Genomic DNA, 20,089 nt, shown 5'->3' on the forward strand with positions numbered 1-20,089 from the left:
TCACTTCAAGTGATTGACACCACTGTTACTGAATAGGTAATAATGATAACAATTCACACATTCGTGACGTGGTTACCCCAACCTCGGCACAGTGCTAAGTGTTAACATGGGTCCATTCGTGACTTCTCAAAACAAGCCTACTCTACCCGGCGGAGTAACAGGCACCCAAACAAATCAGGTCCTGATGTCTGGATCCTGTGAATGTTAACTTATTTGGAAAAAAAATCTTATAGGTATGATTCAATTAAGGATCCTGAGATAAGGAGATTATACTGGATTGATAAGGTGAACCCCAAATGCCATCATAAGTGTTCTGAGAGGAAGGGAGAGGAAGATGTGAGAGGTAGGCAGAAGAGGAGGAGGCCACATGACCATGGAAGCAGACAGAAAGGAGAGCCAGCAGCGACCCAAACCAGAAGAAGCAAGGAACGGACTCTCCCCTACAACCTCTGGAGGGAGTGTGGCTCCGCCATTTGATTTTGAACAAGTGATTGATTTCAGACTCTGGTCTCCAGAACTGTGAGAAAATAAATGTCTCTTATTTAAGCCACCAAGTTTGTGGTGATTTGTTTTAACACCCATGGAAAGTAATACACCTATGAAGTGAGAACTGACAGAATCTCCATTTTGAAAAGTATAATTGTGAGAAAATCTTTGCATATCATATATCTAATAAGAGATTAGTATTCAGAATATATAAACAACTACAGCTCAACAACAACAAAAACCTAATTAATAAATGGGCGAAGGACTTAAGTAGACATTTCTCTAAAGAAGATATACAAATGGCTAACATGCACATGAAAATATGTTCAACATCACTAGTCATATGGAAATGCAAGTCAACACCACAATGAAATATCACTTCACACCTATTAAGAAGGCTACCATAAAAAAAAAACAAACAGAAAATACTAAATGTTGGTGAGGATGTAGAGAAATTGGAACCCTGTGCATTGCTGGTTGGAATGAAAAATGGTGCAGCCACTGAGAAAAACAGTGTGGCACTTCCACAAAAAAATGAAAGCAGAATTATTATATAATCCAACAATTTTACTTCTGTGTATGTACACAAAAGAATTGAAAGCAGAATCTTGAACATGTTCATAGCAGCATTATTCACAAAGGCCAAAAAATGAAATCATCCCAAGTGTCCATTGATGGATGAATGGACAAGCAAAATGGGTTATATGTATACAATGAAATATTATTCAGAATTCAAAAGGAAAACAATCCTGACATGCTATGACATGGATGAATCATAAAGACATTATGCTAAGTAAAATAAGCCAGTCACAAAACTACAAATACTATACAATTCCACTTATATCAGACACCTGGAGTGGTCAAATTCATACAGACATAAAATAGAATGGTGGTTGCCAGGGGCTGGGGGGAATAGGGAATGGGGAGTTATTGTTTCATGGTTGTAGAGTTTCAGTTTGGCAGAATGAGAAAGTTCTGGAAAGGGATAGTGGCGATGGCTATACAACACTGTGAATGTACTTAATGACACTGAACTGTATACTTAAAAATGGTCACATAAATGTTATGTTATGTATATTTGTCACAATTTAAAAAAAGGGATACCTGGGCATAGAGAGGTTCACAAATCTTTAGAGTTAAATTCTAGAGCCAAAATTAGAAGACACGTTTTCTGGCTTTAGGATCTGCGCTCTAAATTTCTAGGTTGTGGTTCTGAGGTAGATAATGAGGAAAATTCTCATTTTTAAAATATCCACTTTGAAAAATACTGAGTAGTGGAATTTCAGAATTGATGGTAAAATTTTCCTCCTCCAAATATTGATAAGAACCAAAATGTCATCTCCTGGCTACCTAACCAAGCAGGAAGCAAAGCAATGAGACTAAGGCCACACAGTTTCATAAATTCATTCAGGAGACATTATTTTCATACTTGTCATACCTATATGTATTCATATTTTCAGATGTGTCATACTTAATCTTTAATTATGAAGCACATTTCCAAATAAGAAGAGTGGAGACTCACTTGGGAACATCCAACTCAGTGGTCTTATGTTTTTGGAAGTAGGAGGTCCACAGATTTAAGAATGTTTTGAAAACCACTAACTATCTCCTCAAATAAATGCTGCCCTGAGTACACCCAGAACAATCGGCATCTAACATTAAGAGGACCACAGAGCCCTAACGGCTTCCCTGCATGAACTTCTTGGGGTCTCGTGAATCTTGTGGTAAGCACCTTTGGTTTTGTAGTTCTACAGATGAAGGGACATTTTTAACAAAATATGATTCTACAAAATAATTTTTTTGAAAGCTGTAGCCCAACACACAGGATGGCTGCATTATATTAGAAAAAGTACTGGATTTGGAAGAAAGAAAAAGGTTTAAAATGAGGCTCAGCCCTATGGCCTTTGTGCTGACCACTTAGCCCTGCTTCTGCATAAATGAACTCATGTGTATGAAAAGGTTTTGTGAATTGTAAAACATAATTTTGGCATCGTATTTAACTATGTTCTAGTTTCACTACCAAGAAGAGACAGAAGCATATCCTGCTTTGGGAGGCAACTGAGTGAACTGACTCTCTGAGGGGACATGAAAGATTCAGTCTATGTATTGTGTATTTCAAATATGTATTCTTAACTCGGCACATATTTGATATGAAACATGTTTGGATTAAGTAGGCAGTTGAACCAGTTTTCCACTTTACTTTGTATCTGTTCCTTCAGAGGCAATCCCACATGTTAGAAATGTATTGAAACTTCTGGGTGACTCTGATGTACCTAATCCTTCCTCTGCTGCACTTGGAATTTTGTTTTCCTGCATAAACACTCATATACACATATAGATCAACTCATAAATGTTTACCAGCGTGTGATGTGTTACTAAGATTCATCAAATGTCAAAAGCCAGCCCCAGTTTCAATGATTCCCAAAGGAAGGCCAAAAGGAAGAAAGAATTCGCAGATAAAGCCAATAGCTTGACAAATATAATCAGGTTTATTTAATCTGTTTATTAGTGGTTATAAGTTATTAAAATAAATAATAAGCATATAGAATCTGGGGCTATAGAAAATAGGTATTTTGTGTAATTTTAGGCTATTGTGTATAGATTATTGTTTTATATATAACATAAACTTACACATCGGGACAATTTCAATTCTCCAAGGTCACTTCTCAATCTTAGGGAAGATGTGTAATGAGCACCTATTACTTTATATGTATGTTTTAGAAATTGCAAGAATTTACTGAAGAAATCTTTTGTTATCTTTCTGTAGGAAGGTAACAATGATTACATGGTGATATGAGCATATCTAGAACAGTGCTGTACTTCTCTGTGCCTTAATTTCCCTCTCTATAGAGAGGGGCTAATACCAATGCCTGCCCCATATTGTTTATCGCGAGGATTAAATGAGATTATCCTTTCAACATATTTAACCTGACACCTGGTAAATAAGAAGCACTGGGTAAACATTCGCTACCATGACTACAGTGATGGTCCTGGAAAATCACCATTCTTAAAATACAAATTATTCTGTGACAACACTACCTAGGCTAAGACTTGGTTGATACCTTTCTAACTGGAACAATTCCTCAGTGCGATGTAGGCAAAGAGGTGGAACCAAAACAAAGAGGGAAGAGTGTGGAAAGACTAAGAGGGAAGCAGAGGAAGGACCAGAAGGAGGAAGATGCAGGAGTGGCGGAGAGAACTTGGGGTCCCCGTGATGGGGGCAGTATTTGGTGCACACAGCCTCACAGGGGCGGGGAGGAAACAGCATAAATCACGTGTGGGGGCGGTGCTGGTGGAGCTGCTGGTGCCTATGTGGAGAACATAAAGGTCCTACAGTTAACTTAGCCTGGATTCAAAGTATAAAACGCTCAGAATAAAGTCATCAAGACATGGTTTTGTAAAGCAGTTTTCAAATTTTAACCACGGAATCCTTTCCTCGCGTGAAATGCATACTATAAACCAGATAAAATGCAGTGCTCCTCTGCCAGAAGAGATTTCTCCCCTGTGGGGTCACCACCGTCCAGTGGGACCGCGATAGATCCCCTTGGCTCCTGGGATCCCACACACTTTTAAGGGTCTTGCTACTTCTAGCAGTAGTCTCCCCAGGAACCACTGGGCTTTTATTTTATTTTTTTCCCTTTCTCTTTCTTCCCCTCAAGCCTGAAGAAATCACTTTCTAATTTTAGGACTATCTAACTACTTCCTCCACCCTAGGGAATCTTCATTCCTTGAGGGTTTGTGTTTTTATTTTATAGAGGCTGCCAGCCTTAGAACCTTCTAGGGTTTTTCTGCCCCGCCCTGCCTCCCCGGAGGCTTTGAGTGAGCGGGGCTGGGCTCCCAGCTTGGCTGAGCCCATGGAAGCAGGACTTGGTGGGGGAGTGGCAGGGAGGGAGATGCCCTCAGGATATCTAGTCAGGCAGCTTTCTATTTATTAGGAGGGGATTTGGTTTTTTATCTGTTTGCTCCGTTACACTGTAAATTCCACAAAGGCTGAACCTACATCGGCTTCCCTTCACCACTGTAAACCGGCAGCTCACACAGTAACTGGCAAATGGTAGATACTCAATAAAGACTGAGGGAATAAATTAACTGCTAGAACTGTACAGAGAACACTCTGAAAAACACTCATTTGTCCAAAGCTTTGACAGAATGACACTTTAACCATCTGGAATTCATGCCCTCTTCTCTAAATCTCATGAATCCCCCTTTGCAGATTTTCCAATGGTTCTTGCTAAGCTGTCAGTAAGCATTATCTTATATCTTACTTAGCTCTTCTATTTAAAGGTCTCTATTTCTCCTGATGTACCTTCTGTGGAAATGGCTAACCACTAGTCCTGACCCTTTCACTCAGCTCATCCTGTACTTGAAAACACTCAGGTCATCCCTCTGCTGACTTTTCTATGCATCATATAATTCAAACTCTTAATAATACTTTTTCACAAACCTAATTTTTCATTACTTTTTAATTTGGGCTGTATTCTTTTTCTCTGATTTCAGCCAAATTTCTTCATAGTATTCCTAAATATGGAGGCCAGAGTGAAAATGGCATTTTATTGTCTGGCTGAGTTAACGTTTGCTCTGCATTCCTTCCGTAAACATACTAGCAGGTGCTCACAGCCCAGGGATTGCTGGAGCCTGGCTCATGGACTGTTCACTAGAAAAACTGAGATCAAGTTCAAAGCCTGGCTCTGATACTCCTATCCATGTGAACTTAAGCAAGTGATTTAATGTTGCACAGTATTCACAGCGCTGACCCCAGTGTGCTGTTGGGGGTAAATGAGTTAATGCAGTTAGAACCAAAGTATGGGTTCAATATTAGCAATTATTTCTGTTGTTGTTGTTGTCATTATTGCTACTATTATCTTTCAGTCACAGTGTACTCAAAAGAATTTAAAAATATATTGAGTCATAGGAGGCTGCAATAGGGGAGAAAGGAAAGAGGTTGGTAGGAAAAGGGCACAAAGGTGAATGGGAACCTTAGATTCTTGCCTACATCATTAACTGAGTCTAAACTTTAATCACCAAGTCCAGCATGGTGCCTCTTCATGTTAGATGCTCAATAAATATTTGTTGGATTAGCTTAATGCAATTTACCTTCTTACCATCTATATAACCTCTTTCTTAGCAAGCAACATTTTTTTAAAAATATTTATTTATTTATTTATTTGAGAGAGGGGCGTAAGAGAGGCAGAGGGAGAGAGAATCCCAAGCAGACTCCCCATTGAGCATGGAGCCCAAGGCGGGGCTCAATCTCACGACTCTGAGATCGATCCTGAGATCACAACCTGAGCCAAAACCAAGAGACAGACGTTTAACCCACTGTACCACCCAGGCACCCCCGCAAGCAACATTTTTTGATGCAAGTTTTCCCACTTACCAGCCATGTGACTAAGGGAAATGCAATTGACACATCTGAGTCTGAATCGTCTTATCCATTGGTTAAGATTCTAGAATCATGGGTTGAAATGAAAATTAAACAGGATAATATTCTTGGTATTTCATATGTGCTCGGTAAAGTTCTCTGATATTATTATTGTTCCACAAAACATGGCAGAGACATCATGATGTCCACAGGAAGTGAATTTAGGCTGAGATGATAGCTATCCAAAGATTTTAGTAAGGAATATTTTACATATTCCTTCGCTCCCACTGACCTCAGTATTTAACAGATAATTGCCAGAGTTGCTGTGGAATTCCAATTTGGGGGAAATGTCGTTTCTTTGTGTTTGCAAGCAACTTTTAAAACCTGTGAAATGACCATGAACAAACTAAAGGTCTCCCTAGAGGGACTTCCTTAGAGAATATTTCCCATCCCTTGTCCCCAGGGCAGCATTTTACAAGCAATTAAAAAAAAAAACCTCTAGAATTGTTGCCACAAGAATCATGACTCACAGCCCACAGAAGGGTGCTGGTGAGGAGGCCCTGCACAGACAAGGTATATTTCCAGGTGTGCTGAGAAGTCAACTTTCAGAAGCTGCATCAGGCCAGACTGATAACAACCCCAGGCAACACAAAGACCCAAAATCAATCTTTGAGTAGCTCCACAAGCAGAACAGCAAGATCCTGTCGTTGGCTTAAGGAAGCTCACATGCTGGCCTCCACAGAGCGCGGGGGAACACCGTGCCTAAGATCCGACCCGCAGCGCCCACCTGGGCTCCAGGGGAGCGCACACCGCCCCTTTCACTTGGGGCTCCTGGGGCTGCGCTGCGTCACACGGTTTCTGCTTCAACACGACAGTCCTTCATTTATGCTATTTCTGTCTTACGTTGACTAGCTTGGGGTCCTACAAAACTCCTAATTGTTTAATACGCTGCTCAAATTCTTGCTCCCCAAAGAAAACTACAGTGACACAGATGTGAACACCTTTTATGTAATACTGGTTACTAATCCAACACCATATCATAAGGCCCCTCATGACCAAAGTCAGCTCAAGAATATGAGGAAAGTTTGACGCCATCTTTGGGCTGAGCCCTGGGGGACATTTTGAGAGCAGCTGCCCCGCCCCCCGCCCCCCCCCACCGCCCCCCACCACCCCCCACCACCCCCCACCACCACCTCGTGGAAGCCTGAGCCTGCCCATCTTTCTCCCTTTGCCTCTTAGGCCCGTCCACCAATAAGAAGGCTAATTCACCAGCTGCCCGCCTGAACAAATTCAAGAACAAGGGGAGAGACAGCACAGAAATGAGGCGGCGCCGAATAGAAGTTAATGTGGAGCTGAGGAAAGCTAAGAAGGATGACCAGATGCTGATAAGGAGAAACGTAAACTCACATCCCGACGAGGCTACTTCTCCGCTGCAGGAAAACTGCACCAACCAGGGCGCTGTGAATTGGTCTGTTGATGACATCGTCAAAGGCATAAATAGCAACAATTTGAAAGCCAGCCCCAGACAACTCAAGCTGCTAGGAAACTGCTTTCTGGGGAAAAACAGTCCCCCATAGACAGTATAATCTGGGCTGGTTTGATTCCAAAATGTGTGTCCTTTTTGGGCAGAAGTGATGGTAGTTCCATTCAGTTTGAATCTGCTTGGGCTCTCACTAGCATTGCTTCCAGCACATCAGAACCCACCAAGGCTGCGGTAGATGGAGGTACTATCCCCACTTGCATTTCTCTGTTGGCATCTCCCCGTGCCTACGTCAGTGAACAAGCTCTGTGGGCCCGAGGAGACATTGCAGGTGATGGTTCAGTTTCCTGAGACTTGGTGATCACGTATGGGCAGTTGACCCCGTTGGCTCTCCTTGCAGTTCCCAAGATGTCATGTTTAGCATGTGCTTATTGACTTAATCTTACCTGTACAATTTCAAACTTTGGTTGCAACAAGAATCCTGCACCTCTGTTCGATGCTGTTGAGCAGATTCTTCCTACCCTTGTTCGTCTCATGCATCATGATGATCCAGAAGTTTTAGCAGATACCTGCTGGGCCATTTGCTACCTTACTGATGATCCAAATGAATGGATTGAAATGGCTGTAAACACAGGAGTTGTGCCCCAACTTATGAAACCTCTAGGAGCTACTGAATTGCCCATCATGACTCCTGAGCTATGAGCCATAGGAAATATTGTCACTGGGACAAATGAATAGATAACACATTGTAGTAGATACAGGAGTACTTGCTATCTTTCCCAACCTGCTAATGAACCCCAAAACTAATATTCAAAAGGAAGTTATGTGGGCAATGTCAAACATCACAGCTGGTTGCCAGGAGCAGACACAGCAAGTTGTGAATCATGGATCAGTCCCATTCCTCGTTGGTGCTCTCTCTAAGGCAGACTTTAAAACACAAAAGGAAGCTGTATGGCCTGTGACCAACTATACAAGGGCAGAACGTTTGAACAGATTGTATACCTTGTTCATTGTGGCATAATAGAACCACTGATGAACCTCTCAACTGCGAGAGATACCAAAGGTATTCTGGTTATTCTGGATGCCATTTCAAGTATCTTTCAGGCTGCTGAGAAACTAGGTGAAAATGAGAAACTTAGTATGATGATTGAAGAGTGCGGAGGTTTGGACAAAACTGAAGTGCTATAAAACCATGAAAATAAGTCTGTGTACAAGCTTCATTAAACTTGACTGAGGGGTGCCTGGGTGGCTCAGTCAGTTAAGCATCCGACTCTTGATTTCAGTTCAGGTCATGAGCTCAGGGTCATGAAATCGAGCCCTGCATTGGGTTCCATGCTCAGCGGTGAGTCCGCTTGGGATTCTCTCTCACCCTTCACCTACGCCCCTCCCACCCCCACACTGGTGTGCTTTCCGTCTCTCTCTCTCTCTCTCTCTCATAAATAAAACAAATTAAAAAATAACAAATTGATTGAGAAGTATTTTTCTGTAGAAGAAGAGGAAGATCAAAATGTTGTGCCAGAAACTACCTCTGAGAGTTCTACATTCCAAGTTCAGGATGTCACATGTGGGACCTTTAACTTAGTTTATACAGCTGAGGTATAAAGTTGTTTGTTGTGCACTATGTTGGTATAAGTTTGTCTTACTGTTTTTCTACTAAGAAGTCTGTTTAAATGCGTTTTGTTAATTGTTGCATTTTTTACAAGGAAACTATACTTGAACAGTACCAAATTGTACCTGCTCTATGAAGGTTCTCCTCTCAGTGGGTTTCTTATTTCTGTGTGGAATCTCATATCTTACAGTATCCTGTAAATAAAGATTAAATTCCACCCTTAAAAAAAAAAGAATAAAAGGGAAGTTCAGTTTTAGAAGATGCTTAGATATTGGTACATACCATCAGTGGATTAAACTTTTTTTTGCTTTCAAGATTTTGTTTAAATTCCAGTTAGTAACATATTGTGTAGTATTAGTTTCAGGGGTAGAATTTAGGGATTCATCACTTTCATATAACACCCAGTGCTCATTACAACAAGTGCTCACCTTAATACCCTGCACCCAGTTACCCCATCCCCCTCTGACCTCTCCTCCAGCAAAACCCTCAGTTTGTTCTCTATTCAAAATAATCATCTAAATAGATACTGAAAAAGGAATTTGACCCATCCCTTAAAAAAATCACAAACAGAAATGGAAATGTAGTGAACATTGTACTTAAAGGTAACTACTAGAAACAGTTTCATGAAAAATCCAGAATAAAACAAAGGAGCCCAATATTATGATTATTATTTAATAGGTAGTTTTTGACAATTACAAGAGAGCATAAAACAAAAATTAGATGCCTAAGTATAAGAAAAAGATGAAAAGAAAAAGATGAAATTATTACACCTTGTAAATGGCATACTTCTAAGCCTAAAAGTGGCAAAAGAATCAATTGAAAAATTATGAGAATTTTTAAATGATTACAGTAAATTCATTAAAATGTATGGCGTTCATATATATCAGCAATGACCACTTTTTTCTTTCTTTCTTTCTTTTTTTTTTTAGCAATGACCACTTTTTAAAAAATTACAATTTAAAATGTTTCCACTCTTAATAGTAACTAACCTAGACAGTTTGGCTGGGTACACCATCTTAAAAAAAAATTGTTGTGGTCTAAATGGGAGGAAAAGGCAAAACATGGAGCATTGGAGAGATTGGAACAAATGAAGTGATACACATGAAGACAGGGTCTCTGGGTGTCTGTGGCAGCCTGGCGGCAGGTACTCAAGGAGACCTGAGCTAGCCCAGCTGGGGTAGGAGCTCCTCAGATTTGCCAGGTAAGCTTCCCACGAGGCTTTGGCAGTTTCCCCGTTCCTCTGCCTAGATCCTTCATCCCCAGATATCCTCATTGCTCACTCCCCACCTGCTTCCCGCTTTGGCTCAAAAGTTACCTGGCTGAGCTTCACTCTGAACATTCTATTAAAAATTTTAAGGTATCCACTGGGCCCATCCACCTTACTCTGCTTTATTTTCTCCATTGTGCTTTTGTTTGTTTGCTGCCTCTCCCTACTAATAATGTAAGCTCCGTGAGGGCAAGGTGTTTTAGTCCATATTGTTCACTTGTTACATGAATGAATGAATTAAAATATACATAAAGTTTAAAGATAGAAAAGGACCAGAAATAAAACATTAAATGTGCTATGGTAATGGTATTGAGTGATTATTTTTCTTTTATTTCCCAAACTTTTTGTAACTTATTACTTTTATTTATTAAAATAAATGCATATTTTAAAAGGATTAGTGCTCTGCCTTGATAGCTCCTTTCCCAAGTCATTTGCTAGGAGAGAGGCGTATGCAGGGAACAAACAGGCTCATTATACAGCTTAACCACAAAAACAAGCATACAATCTATTTTCATTAAGCCTGCTTTTGATTTCATTGTTTTAAATCTTTGGATGTTCTTAACCGTAGCTGTTATCTGTGTCTTGAGACCACATTTTTATCTGAACCTTTTAATTACTATTTTTTTTCCAAATGGATCACCTTTTCTTATCCTAGATTGAATACCTCCAGCTAATCCCAAATTGAAATTAGTTAGTACGATAATTGCATTTCATTGAAATGTTCTTAAATGTCTACTCTTTCCTTTCAAGTTGAATCCTCCTTCCAGTATTAATGCTCGGTGAGTCTTCTGTTTCAGTTTCATCCCAGCTGCTGGATCTATTGTTTTTAAAGAGTCGACTCACACTGTTTGCATACATGTTTGGACTATTATATTTTAAGTTGACTCATTAAAAATTAAAATTATTTATTAGGTGTTTGCTTTAAGAAAACTTTGGGGTTTCCATCAAGTGAGACAGTTGATAATGATTACTAGTAACTGCTGAAGAAAAAGAACCTCAGTTTTTTTGCATATAAGTGTTGGTTTGCAACCTATTCACCTAGTTGCTTGGAGGAATTCTTAGTATGTATGGAATATTCTGGAGCTCTTTTGTATGTGAGGGCTTTTGGCCTCATAGAATCATTCCATGTAAAGAGCTTCGGGGCCTATTTCCAGCCATCCTTCATCCTTGATGTATGTCAAGTCATCCCTAAGAAGAAAAATATTGACCACCCTGTGGTTCCCAAGAGACCCTAGAGATGGCCTGGGAATAAAATTTTATATGATAGCTACATTTAATTCTATTAAAAGGTCCATGGGCTTTTCATGTCTACATTTTCTGGAACTGTTCAAGATTTGCTATCAGGCAAAGCCCAAGCACCTTTGGAATTAGGTGATCTCATAGCCTTCATAAAAGGGCTTCTTAACCATTTAGAAACACCAAACATTCCCAGTCAACCACAAATGAAATTGGCAGATATCCTCTTGCCGTGCACAGTCCAAGTGGCAAAAAGCCTCTGAGGTAGCCAGTTCCTAAACAGGTGTTTGTACATTTACTTTTAGTGACCCTAACAAGCTCCACTGAGGCCACTTGGTGAGGTCCTGACTCCTTTCTCTTTTCTCTTAGCCCCACAGAGCTCATGATGTAATTCTCTGGCAAAGCAAGCTTGCCAAGAGATGTTTGCTTGGCTGCCTTCACATCAGCAAAATTGTCACACATTTATCCTGAAGCAATATTAAAGTGTCCAAGATAGAAATGTCAGAGCATATGTTAGGATATTCTGCATGATTAGACCATGCCCTTACACCAGTGATCTGCCACTAAATTCTGTGTCCAGACTATTGGTAGGCCCGGTGATACTTGGTAGAGGCCAGAGGTATGAGCAATACACAAGTAGAAGAAATCCCCAGAGCTGGGCCCAAAAGGGGGCTTAAATTAGAAATACCCAACCATGGGGAAAAAGAAATATTCCTAAGGGATAGTTATTAGTGAAAACAGGCAGTGGAATCTGTGATTGAGAATGCTGGTATCTCCTGTTGTCCATTCTCTTTTTCTTCCTTTAGCCCCAGTTTAAGCTGCTAGACCCATGGTTACCCACGTAAAGACTATGTTTCCTAGCTCCCTTGCAGCCTTATGTGGCCGTGAAGCTAAATTCTGGCCAAAGAAATACAAGTCCAACTGACACATGCAACTTCTGAGTTGTTTGCCTAAAAGGAAAGAGTGTTATTTTCCACTTCCTCTTTTTCCCTTCCCACTGGCTGGAAAGTGGACAGAAGATGAAACAAGGAGCATCATCATAGACCACAAGCTGGAAGCCATGCACTGAGGAGAGCAGAACAGCAAGCAAGGAGTCTAGCTCCCCAACATCACAACGGCACCATATCAGCTCTGGGCCATTTGCACTCGCACTGTTACATGAGGTGGACATACAGTCCTATCTTGTTGAAGCCACTGTTATTTTGGCCTTTGTTAGAGCAGTAAAGCTTATATTCCAACTAAAACAAACCAGAGGTCAAGACCTACAAAGATAGAAATTAGTCTTTCGATTATTTTAGTTACATACATATGAGAATAGAAGATAAGCTAAGGTCAAAAGTGAGAATAAAAAGGGAAAGTGAAGGAAGATCTCCTAGCTCAGGCTACTATAACAAAACACCATAGATCTGGAGACTGGGACATCCAAGATCAAGGTGCCGGCTGATTCGGTACCTGGTGAGAGCCCTCTTCCTGGTTTATAGACGGCTGCCTTCTTGCAGTGTCCTCACATGGCTCAGCTCAGCTCTCTGACCTCTTACTATGAGGACACTAATCCCATTTGTGCGATTCACCCTCATGACCTAATCATTTCCAATGACCCCATCCCCTAATACCATTACATTGGGGTTAGATGTCAACATATGAATGGGGAGCCGGGGGAGCACAAACATTCAGTCCATAAAAGATGATCAAGTTAAAAGGAAATATTGCAGAGCCAATTTTGTGAACACTGGAGATCCATCAGAGTGCTCCTTTTATGCCCATCAAGGGACAACTACTTAATGGGATTGAAATAAGCTCAATGTCATGGTTGGTGTACCTTAGCTCTTGGCTCATGGAGCAGGACTTCAGATTTGTTACTTTGGAATAAACTTAGATTCTTTTGTGTGCCATATGAGAACAAAGATGAATGAAGCAGAGTTATTCAGCCTATGGCTAAATAAAACATATAATCCTTTAATCTTAATGTTTAATATTAAATGCAGATGATCCCAGATCACTAGACTGTTGACTCACAGTTGTACATGTCCTATAAACAATGCTGCCTTGGAATACTGTGCTAATACTCAATATTGCATTTATTTTTGGTTTATGCAATCAAATCGGAAAAACTAATCAATGGACAGAGAACTCGAGGCTTTCGTCACAATAGAATGTGAGAGTATTTTTAGTTGTCTTTTTTTCTTTAAAGATTTTACTTATTTAGTTGTCAGAAAGAGAGAGAGAGCACAAGCAGGGGGAGCAGCAGGTTGAGGGAGAAGCAGGCTCCCTGCTGCGCAAGGATCCCGATGTGGGACTCAATCCCAGGACCCTGGAATCATGACCTGAGCCAAAGGCAGACATTTAGCTGACTGAGCCACCCAGGCATCCCATTTTTAGTTGTCTTTTACACGAGTCTAATAATGATTTGTTAAGCATCCTTCCAACTAGTTTTGTGATAAATCTTGTATAATCGGGGTATAATCAGAACATACCTCTGTACTCTGGTAGAATCCTATAGAGTTTTCTTGTGAGCCATGTAAAGACTAGGAAGAAAATATTTTTTGTATCCCAAGTAACATGTCAGTGACAAAATTAGTTAAATTAAATGATATCCAGATTCTTATTAGAACTGAGTCACTATACTCATGTTCGTTAAAATTAGGAACATAAGGCATTTTCTTAAAATAGCTTTTGTACAATAAAAAAGACTGAATTCTGAGCATATACTATGTTATCAAAGTTTGTACTCTGGTTTTAGCTTTTTTCTGTATAAAGACTTTCTCCTTTCCCACTGAAAAAATAACTTGCTCCACTACTTCTGTTGCTATGTAGTCCACCTACATGATAGAGAAGAAAACTAGTAGCACATTTGGTTTCAAAGGATTTCAAATGCATCATGACAATACACAGTTTGAAATCATCAGTCTCTGAATGAATGCCAATACCTTTAATGTATAAGAAGGTAGCAACTAAGCACCCTTTGGGATCCTGAGGAGACAGCATGCCCAGGACCATCGCTAGAAAATGACAGGGTGTAGTATCTGCTCAGGGAAAGCTCTTTAGGAGCCTCTGGGTAAAACTCACCAGGTAAAGGCATAAATCCTGCAAATCCTCATAAAACTGTAAACAGATGGGGGACCTGGGTGGCTCAGTCGGTTAACTGCCATTGGCTCAGGTCCTAGAATTGAGCCCTGCGTCAGGCTCCCTGCTCAGCGGGGAGCCTGCTTCTTCTTCTGCCTCTCCCCTGCTCATGCTCACTCTCTCTCAAATAAATAAAATCTTTTTTAAAAAACCTCTTAAAAATGTTATTGTAGTGGGAGAACTTAACATGAGATCTAACTTCTTACAATTTTTGTTTAATTTACCTTTCACTATTGCTAATTATAGGGAGAATGTGGTATGGGGGATCTCTGTTTGTGAGTATGTGGAGACACTGGAATTCCCACAGTTGGTGGGAATGTAAAATGGTGCAGCTGCTGTGGAAAACCATATGGAGTTTCCTCAAAATATTAAAAATGGAACTACCATCTTAGCCATCAATCCCACATCTGGGTGTTTACTCAAAAGACCTGAAATCGGGATTTTTTCACCTGGTCTCAGGAATTCAGCTGGATAGGGATCAAACCATTCTGAACGACGATGAACTCAACAGGAGATCTAAGAAAAGAATAGCAGCAACTCTCTGAACAGAAAAGCAACCATTTACTGGAAGGTAGGACGTGCAGAGAAGTGAATCCGAGGCGATATTCGGGAGGATAGACAGCGGGGGAAGGGGGCCTCCGTCAGCCGCTACTGTCAAGTGATAGAGCCGCGGAGCACAAAATCGGAACTTTTAGAAGTCGGCTCTGCTGAGGGATGTCTTTTCAGTGGCTCAGAGCGGGGGGTGGAACCCTCGCGGGACAGTGTGGTCTCAGGACCCTCGGGGTCACAGAAAGACCAGGGGTGCCTGAGTGCAGCAGAGTTCCCAGGTATCGGAGCGTGGGAAGCTGGCTGCAGAGACGGAGCCGAGGTGCAGGCTCTCAGCTCAGGGTTGCCATAAACTGTGATCCACGGCACAGTTGGGCCACTTCTCCTCCAGCAGGGACCCAACAAGCGGCAGATCCGGGGAGATGCCCCTTCCTCCCCTGGGAGGAGTGACACAGGAGCGCACCTCAGGGATCTGCTGGGTTTGGAGACTCCACACGGGGTCGGGTGCCAGAGATAGAAACGCTCGGTCACAGGCCAGGTGAGCACGGAGTGTGGCCAGAGACCGAGGAGACGGGAGTGACTGCTTTTCTCTGGGGGCGCACTGAGGAGCGGGGCCCCAAGTTCTCGGCTCCTCCGGGGCGGAGATTGGGAGGTCGCCATTTTCACTCTCGTCCTCCAAGTCTGTACGAAAGCTTGCAGGGAACAAAAGCTCCCGAGAGCAAAACCCCATCAGATTACTTAGCCCGGCCCAGGCAAAAGGGCAGGGCAATTCCGCCTTGGGCAAAGACATTTAGGAACCACTGCAACAGGCCCCTCCCCCAGAAGATCAGCAAGAAGAGCCAGCCAAGAACAAGTTTACAGATCAATGAGAACGGGAGAACTCCAGCGCTAGGGGAATACTGCACAAAGAATTCATGGCTTTTTTACCATGATTCTTTACTCTTGCAAAGTTAATTTTTTTAACTGTCTTTTTTTTAAATTTTTCTTTTTCCCTTTTTCAACCAACATCTTATCAATCCCTTTTTTAAAAAAACATTTTTATTTTTCATTTTTAGAGTCATATTCTATCCCTTCATAGAAGTTACCCTTATTTTTGGCATATATATATAAGTTGTTCTCTCTTTAAAATTTTGAGAAACAGTTTCTTCTAACAGATCAAAATATACCCTAAATCTCTAGTGTATGGCTTTGTTCTAGTCTCCTGACTGATCACATTCTCTGCCCCCAGTTTTTTTCTTTCTTTCTTTCATTTTTTTTAAATCTTCTTCTATATTTTCTCAAAAAACTTCTTATCAACTCCTTTTATAAAATTTTTTATAATTTTCATCTTTACAGTCATATTCCATCCCTTCATCATATCAACCCTTATTTTGTACATATATAAATCTTTCTTTCTTTAAAATTTTGGGAGGCACTTTTTTCTAACAGACCAAAATACACCCAAAATCTAGAGTGTGGCACTGATCTATGCACTAGCCTGATCATATTTGATCATATTCTGTTTTTTTTGTTTTGTTCTGTTTTTGTTTGTTTTATCTTTTCTTTTTCTTTTTTTTTCTCTTTCTTTCTTATTTCTTTCCCTTTCTTTTCCCCTGGTTTCAGGTCTTTTCTGATTTGTTTAGAGTATATTTGCTAGGGATGTTGTTACCCTGTTAGCATTTTGTTCTCTCATTCATCTATTCTCCTCTGGACAAAATGACAAGATGGAAAAAATCACCTCAACAAAAAGAACAAGAGGTAGTACCATCAGCCAGGGACCTACTCAATACGGACATTAGTATGATATCGGACCTAGAGTTCAGAACCATGATTTTAAAGATACTAGCTGGGGTTGAAAAAAGGTGGAAGTTATTAGAGAAACCTTTTCTGGAGAAATAAAAGAACTTAAATTTCACCAAGTAAAAATAAAAAAGGTTATTAATGAGGTGCAATAAAAAAATGGGGGCACTAACTGCTAGGATAAATGAGGCAGAAGAGATAATCAGTGATATAGAAGACCAAATGATGGAAAATAAAGAGGCTGAGAAAAAGAGAGATAAACAATTACTAGATCACAAGGGCAGAATTCGAGAGATAAGCGATACCATAAGATGAAACATTAGAATAATTGGGATCCCAGAAGAAGAAGAAAGAGAGAGAGGGGCAGAAGGTATACTGGAGCAAATTATAACAGAGAACTTCCCTAATGTGGGGAAGGAAACAGGCATCAAAATCCAGGAGGCACAGAGAACCTCTCTCAAAATCAATAAAAATAGGTCAACACCCCGACATCTAATAGTAAAACTTTTGAGTCTCAGAGACAAAGAGAAAATCCTGAAAGCAGCTCGGGAGAAAAGGTCTGTAACCTACAATGGTAGAAACATTAGATTGGCAACAGACCTATCCACAGAAACCTGGCAGGCCAGAAAGGACAGGCATGATATACTGAGAGCACTAAAGGAGAAAAATATGCAGCCAAGAATACTATATCCAGCTAGGCTGTCATTGAAAATAGAAGGAGAGATAAAAAGCTTCCAGGACAAAAAAAACTAAAGGAATTTGCAAACACAAAAGCAGCCCTACAAGAAATATTGAAAGGGGTCCTCTAAGCAAAGAGAGAGCCTGAAAGCAGCATAGATCAGAAAGGAACACAGACAATATACAGTAACAGTCACCCTACAGGGAATACAATGGCACTAAATTCATATCTTTCAATAGTTACCCTGAATGTAAATAGGCTAAATGCCCCAATCAAAAGACACAGGCTATCAGATTGGATTAAAAAACAAGACCCATCAATATACTGTCTGCAAGAGACTCATTTTAGACCCAAAGACACCCCCAGATTGAAAGTGAAGGGGTGGAAAACCATTTACCATGCTAATGGACACCAAAAGAAAGCTGCAGTGGCAATCCTTATATCAGACAAATTAGATTTTAAACCAAAGACTGGGGGAGCCTGGGTGGTTCAGTCATTAAGCGTCTGCCTTCGGCTCAGGTCATGATCCCAGGGTCCTGGGATCGAGCCCAACATCGGGCTCCCTGCTCTGCAGGAAGCCTGCTTCTCCCCCCTCCCCCCACTTGTGTTCCTGCTCTTGCTCTCTCTCTGTCAAATAAATAAATAAAATCTTTAAAAAAAAAGATAAATAAACCAAAGACTGTAAAGAGATGAGGAAGGACACTATATCCTACTTAAAGGGTCTATCCAACTAGAAAATCTAACAATTATAAATATCTATGCCCCTAACTTGGGAGCAGCCAATTATATAAGGCAATTAATAACAAAAGCAAAGAAACACATTGACAACAATACAATAATAGTGGGGGACTTCAACACCCACCTGACTGAAATGGACAGATCATCTAAGCAAAAGATCAACAAGGAAATAAAGACTTTAAATGACACACTGGACCAAATGGACTTCACAAATATATTCAGAACATTCCATCTCAAAGCAATGGAATACACATTCTTCTCTAGTGCCCATGGAACGTTCTCCAGAATAGATCACATCCTAGGTCACAAATCAGGTCTCAACCTGTACCAAAAGATTGGGATTATTCCCTGCATAGTTTCAGACCACAATGCTTTGAAACTAGAACTCAATCACAAGAGGAAAGTTGGAAAGAACTCAAATACATGGAGGCTAAAGAGCATCCTACTAAAGAATGAATGGGTCAACCAGGAAATTAAAGAAGAATTAAAAAAATTTATGGAAAACAATGAAAATGAAAACACAACTGTCCAAAATATTTGGGATACAGCAAAGGCAGTCCTGAGAGGAAAGTATATAGCAATACAAGCTTTTCTCAAGAAACAAGAAAGGTCTCAATTACACAACCTAACCCTACACCTAAAGGAGCTAGAAAAAAGGCAGCAAGTAAAGCCTAAACCCAGCAGGAGAGAAGAGAACTAATCAAGATCAGAGCAGAAATCAGTGAAATAGAAACCAAAAGAACGGTAGAACAGATCAACGAACCTAGGAGCTGGTTCTCTGAAAGAATTAACAAGATTGATAAACCCCTGGACAGACTTATCAAAAAGAAAAGAGAAAGGACGCAAATCAACAAAATCATGAATGAAAGAGGAGCGATCACAACCAACACCAAGGAAATACGAACAATTATAAGAACATATTATGAGCAACTCTATGCCAGCAAATTAGATAACCTGGAAGAAATGGATGCATTCCTAGAGATGTATCAACTACCAAAACTGAACCAGGAAGAAACAGAATACCTGAACAGACCTATAACCACTAAGGAAATTGAAGCAGTCACCAAAAATCTCCCAACAAACAAAAGCCCAGGGCCAGATGGCTTCCCAGGGGAATTCTACCAAACATTTAAAGAAGAATTAATACCTATTCTTCTGAAACTGTTCCAAAAACATAGAAATGGAAGGAAAAATTCCAAAACTTCAAATGGTTTTATGAGGCCACCATTACCTTGATCCCAAAACCTGACAAAGACTCAATCAAAAAGGAGAATTACAGACCGATATCCTTGATGAACATGGATGCAAAAATTCTCACCAAAATACTAGCCAATAGGATCCAACAGTACATTAAAAGGATTATTCACCACGACCAAGTGGGATTTATCCCTGGGCTGCAAGATTGGCTCAACATCCACAAATCAATCAGTGTGATACAATACATTAACAAAAGAAAGAACAAGAATCATATGATCCTCTCAATAGATGCAGAAAAAGCATTTGACAAAGTACAGCATCCTTTCTTGATCAAAACTCTTCAGAGTATAGGAATAGAGGGTACATACCTCAATATCATAAAAGCCATCTATGAAAAACCTACAACAAATATCTTTCTCAATGGGAAAACCTGAGAGCTTTCCCCCTAAGGTCAGGAACGTGGCAGGGATGTCCACTTTCACCACTGCTATTCAACATAGTATTAGAAGTCCTAGCCACAGCAATCAGACAACAAAAAGAAATCAAAGGCATCTGAATTGGCAAAGAGGAAGTCAAACTCTCACTCT

General features: G+C 40.5%; 1 pseudogene; it reads left to right on the plus strand.

The window, feature by feature from the left end:
- The window catches only part of LOC141373699 (importin subunit alpha-1-like), a 57,148-nt pseudogene that overhangs the window by 26,488 nt on the left and 10,571 nt on the right, over positions 1–20,089 (plus strand).

This window comes from Callorhinus ursinus, unplaced genomic scaffold, assembly GCF_003265705.2.
Source record: "Callorhinus ursinus isolate GAN/ISIS: 27379988/994484 unplaced genomic scaffold, GSC_fseal_2.0 scaffold11, whole genome shotgun sequence".
Taxonomy (NCBI): Eukaryota; Metazoa; Chordata; class Mammalia; order Carnivora; family Otariidae; genus Callorhinus; species Callorhinus ursinus.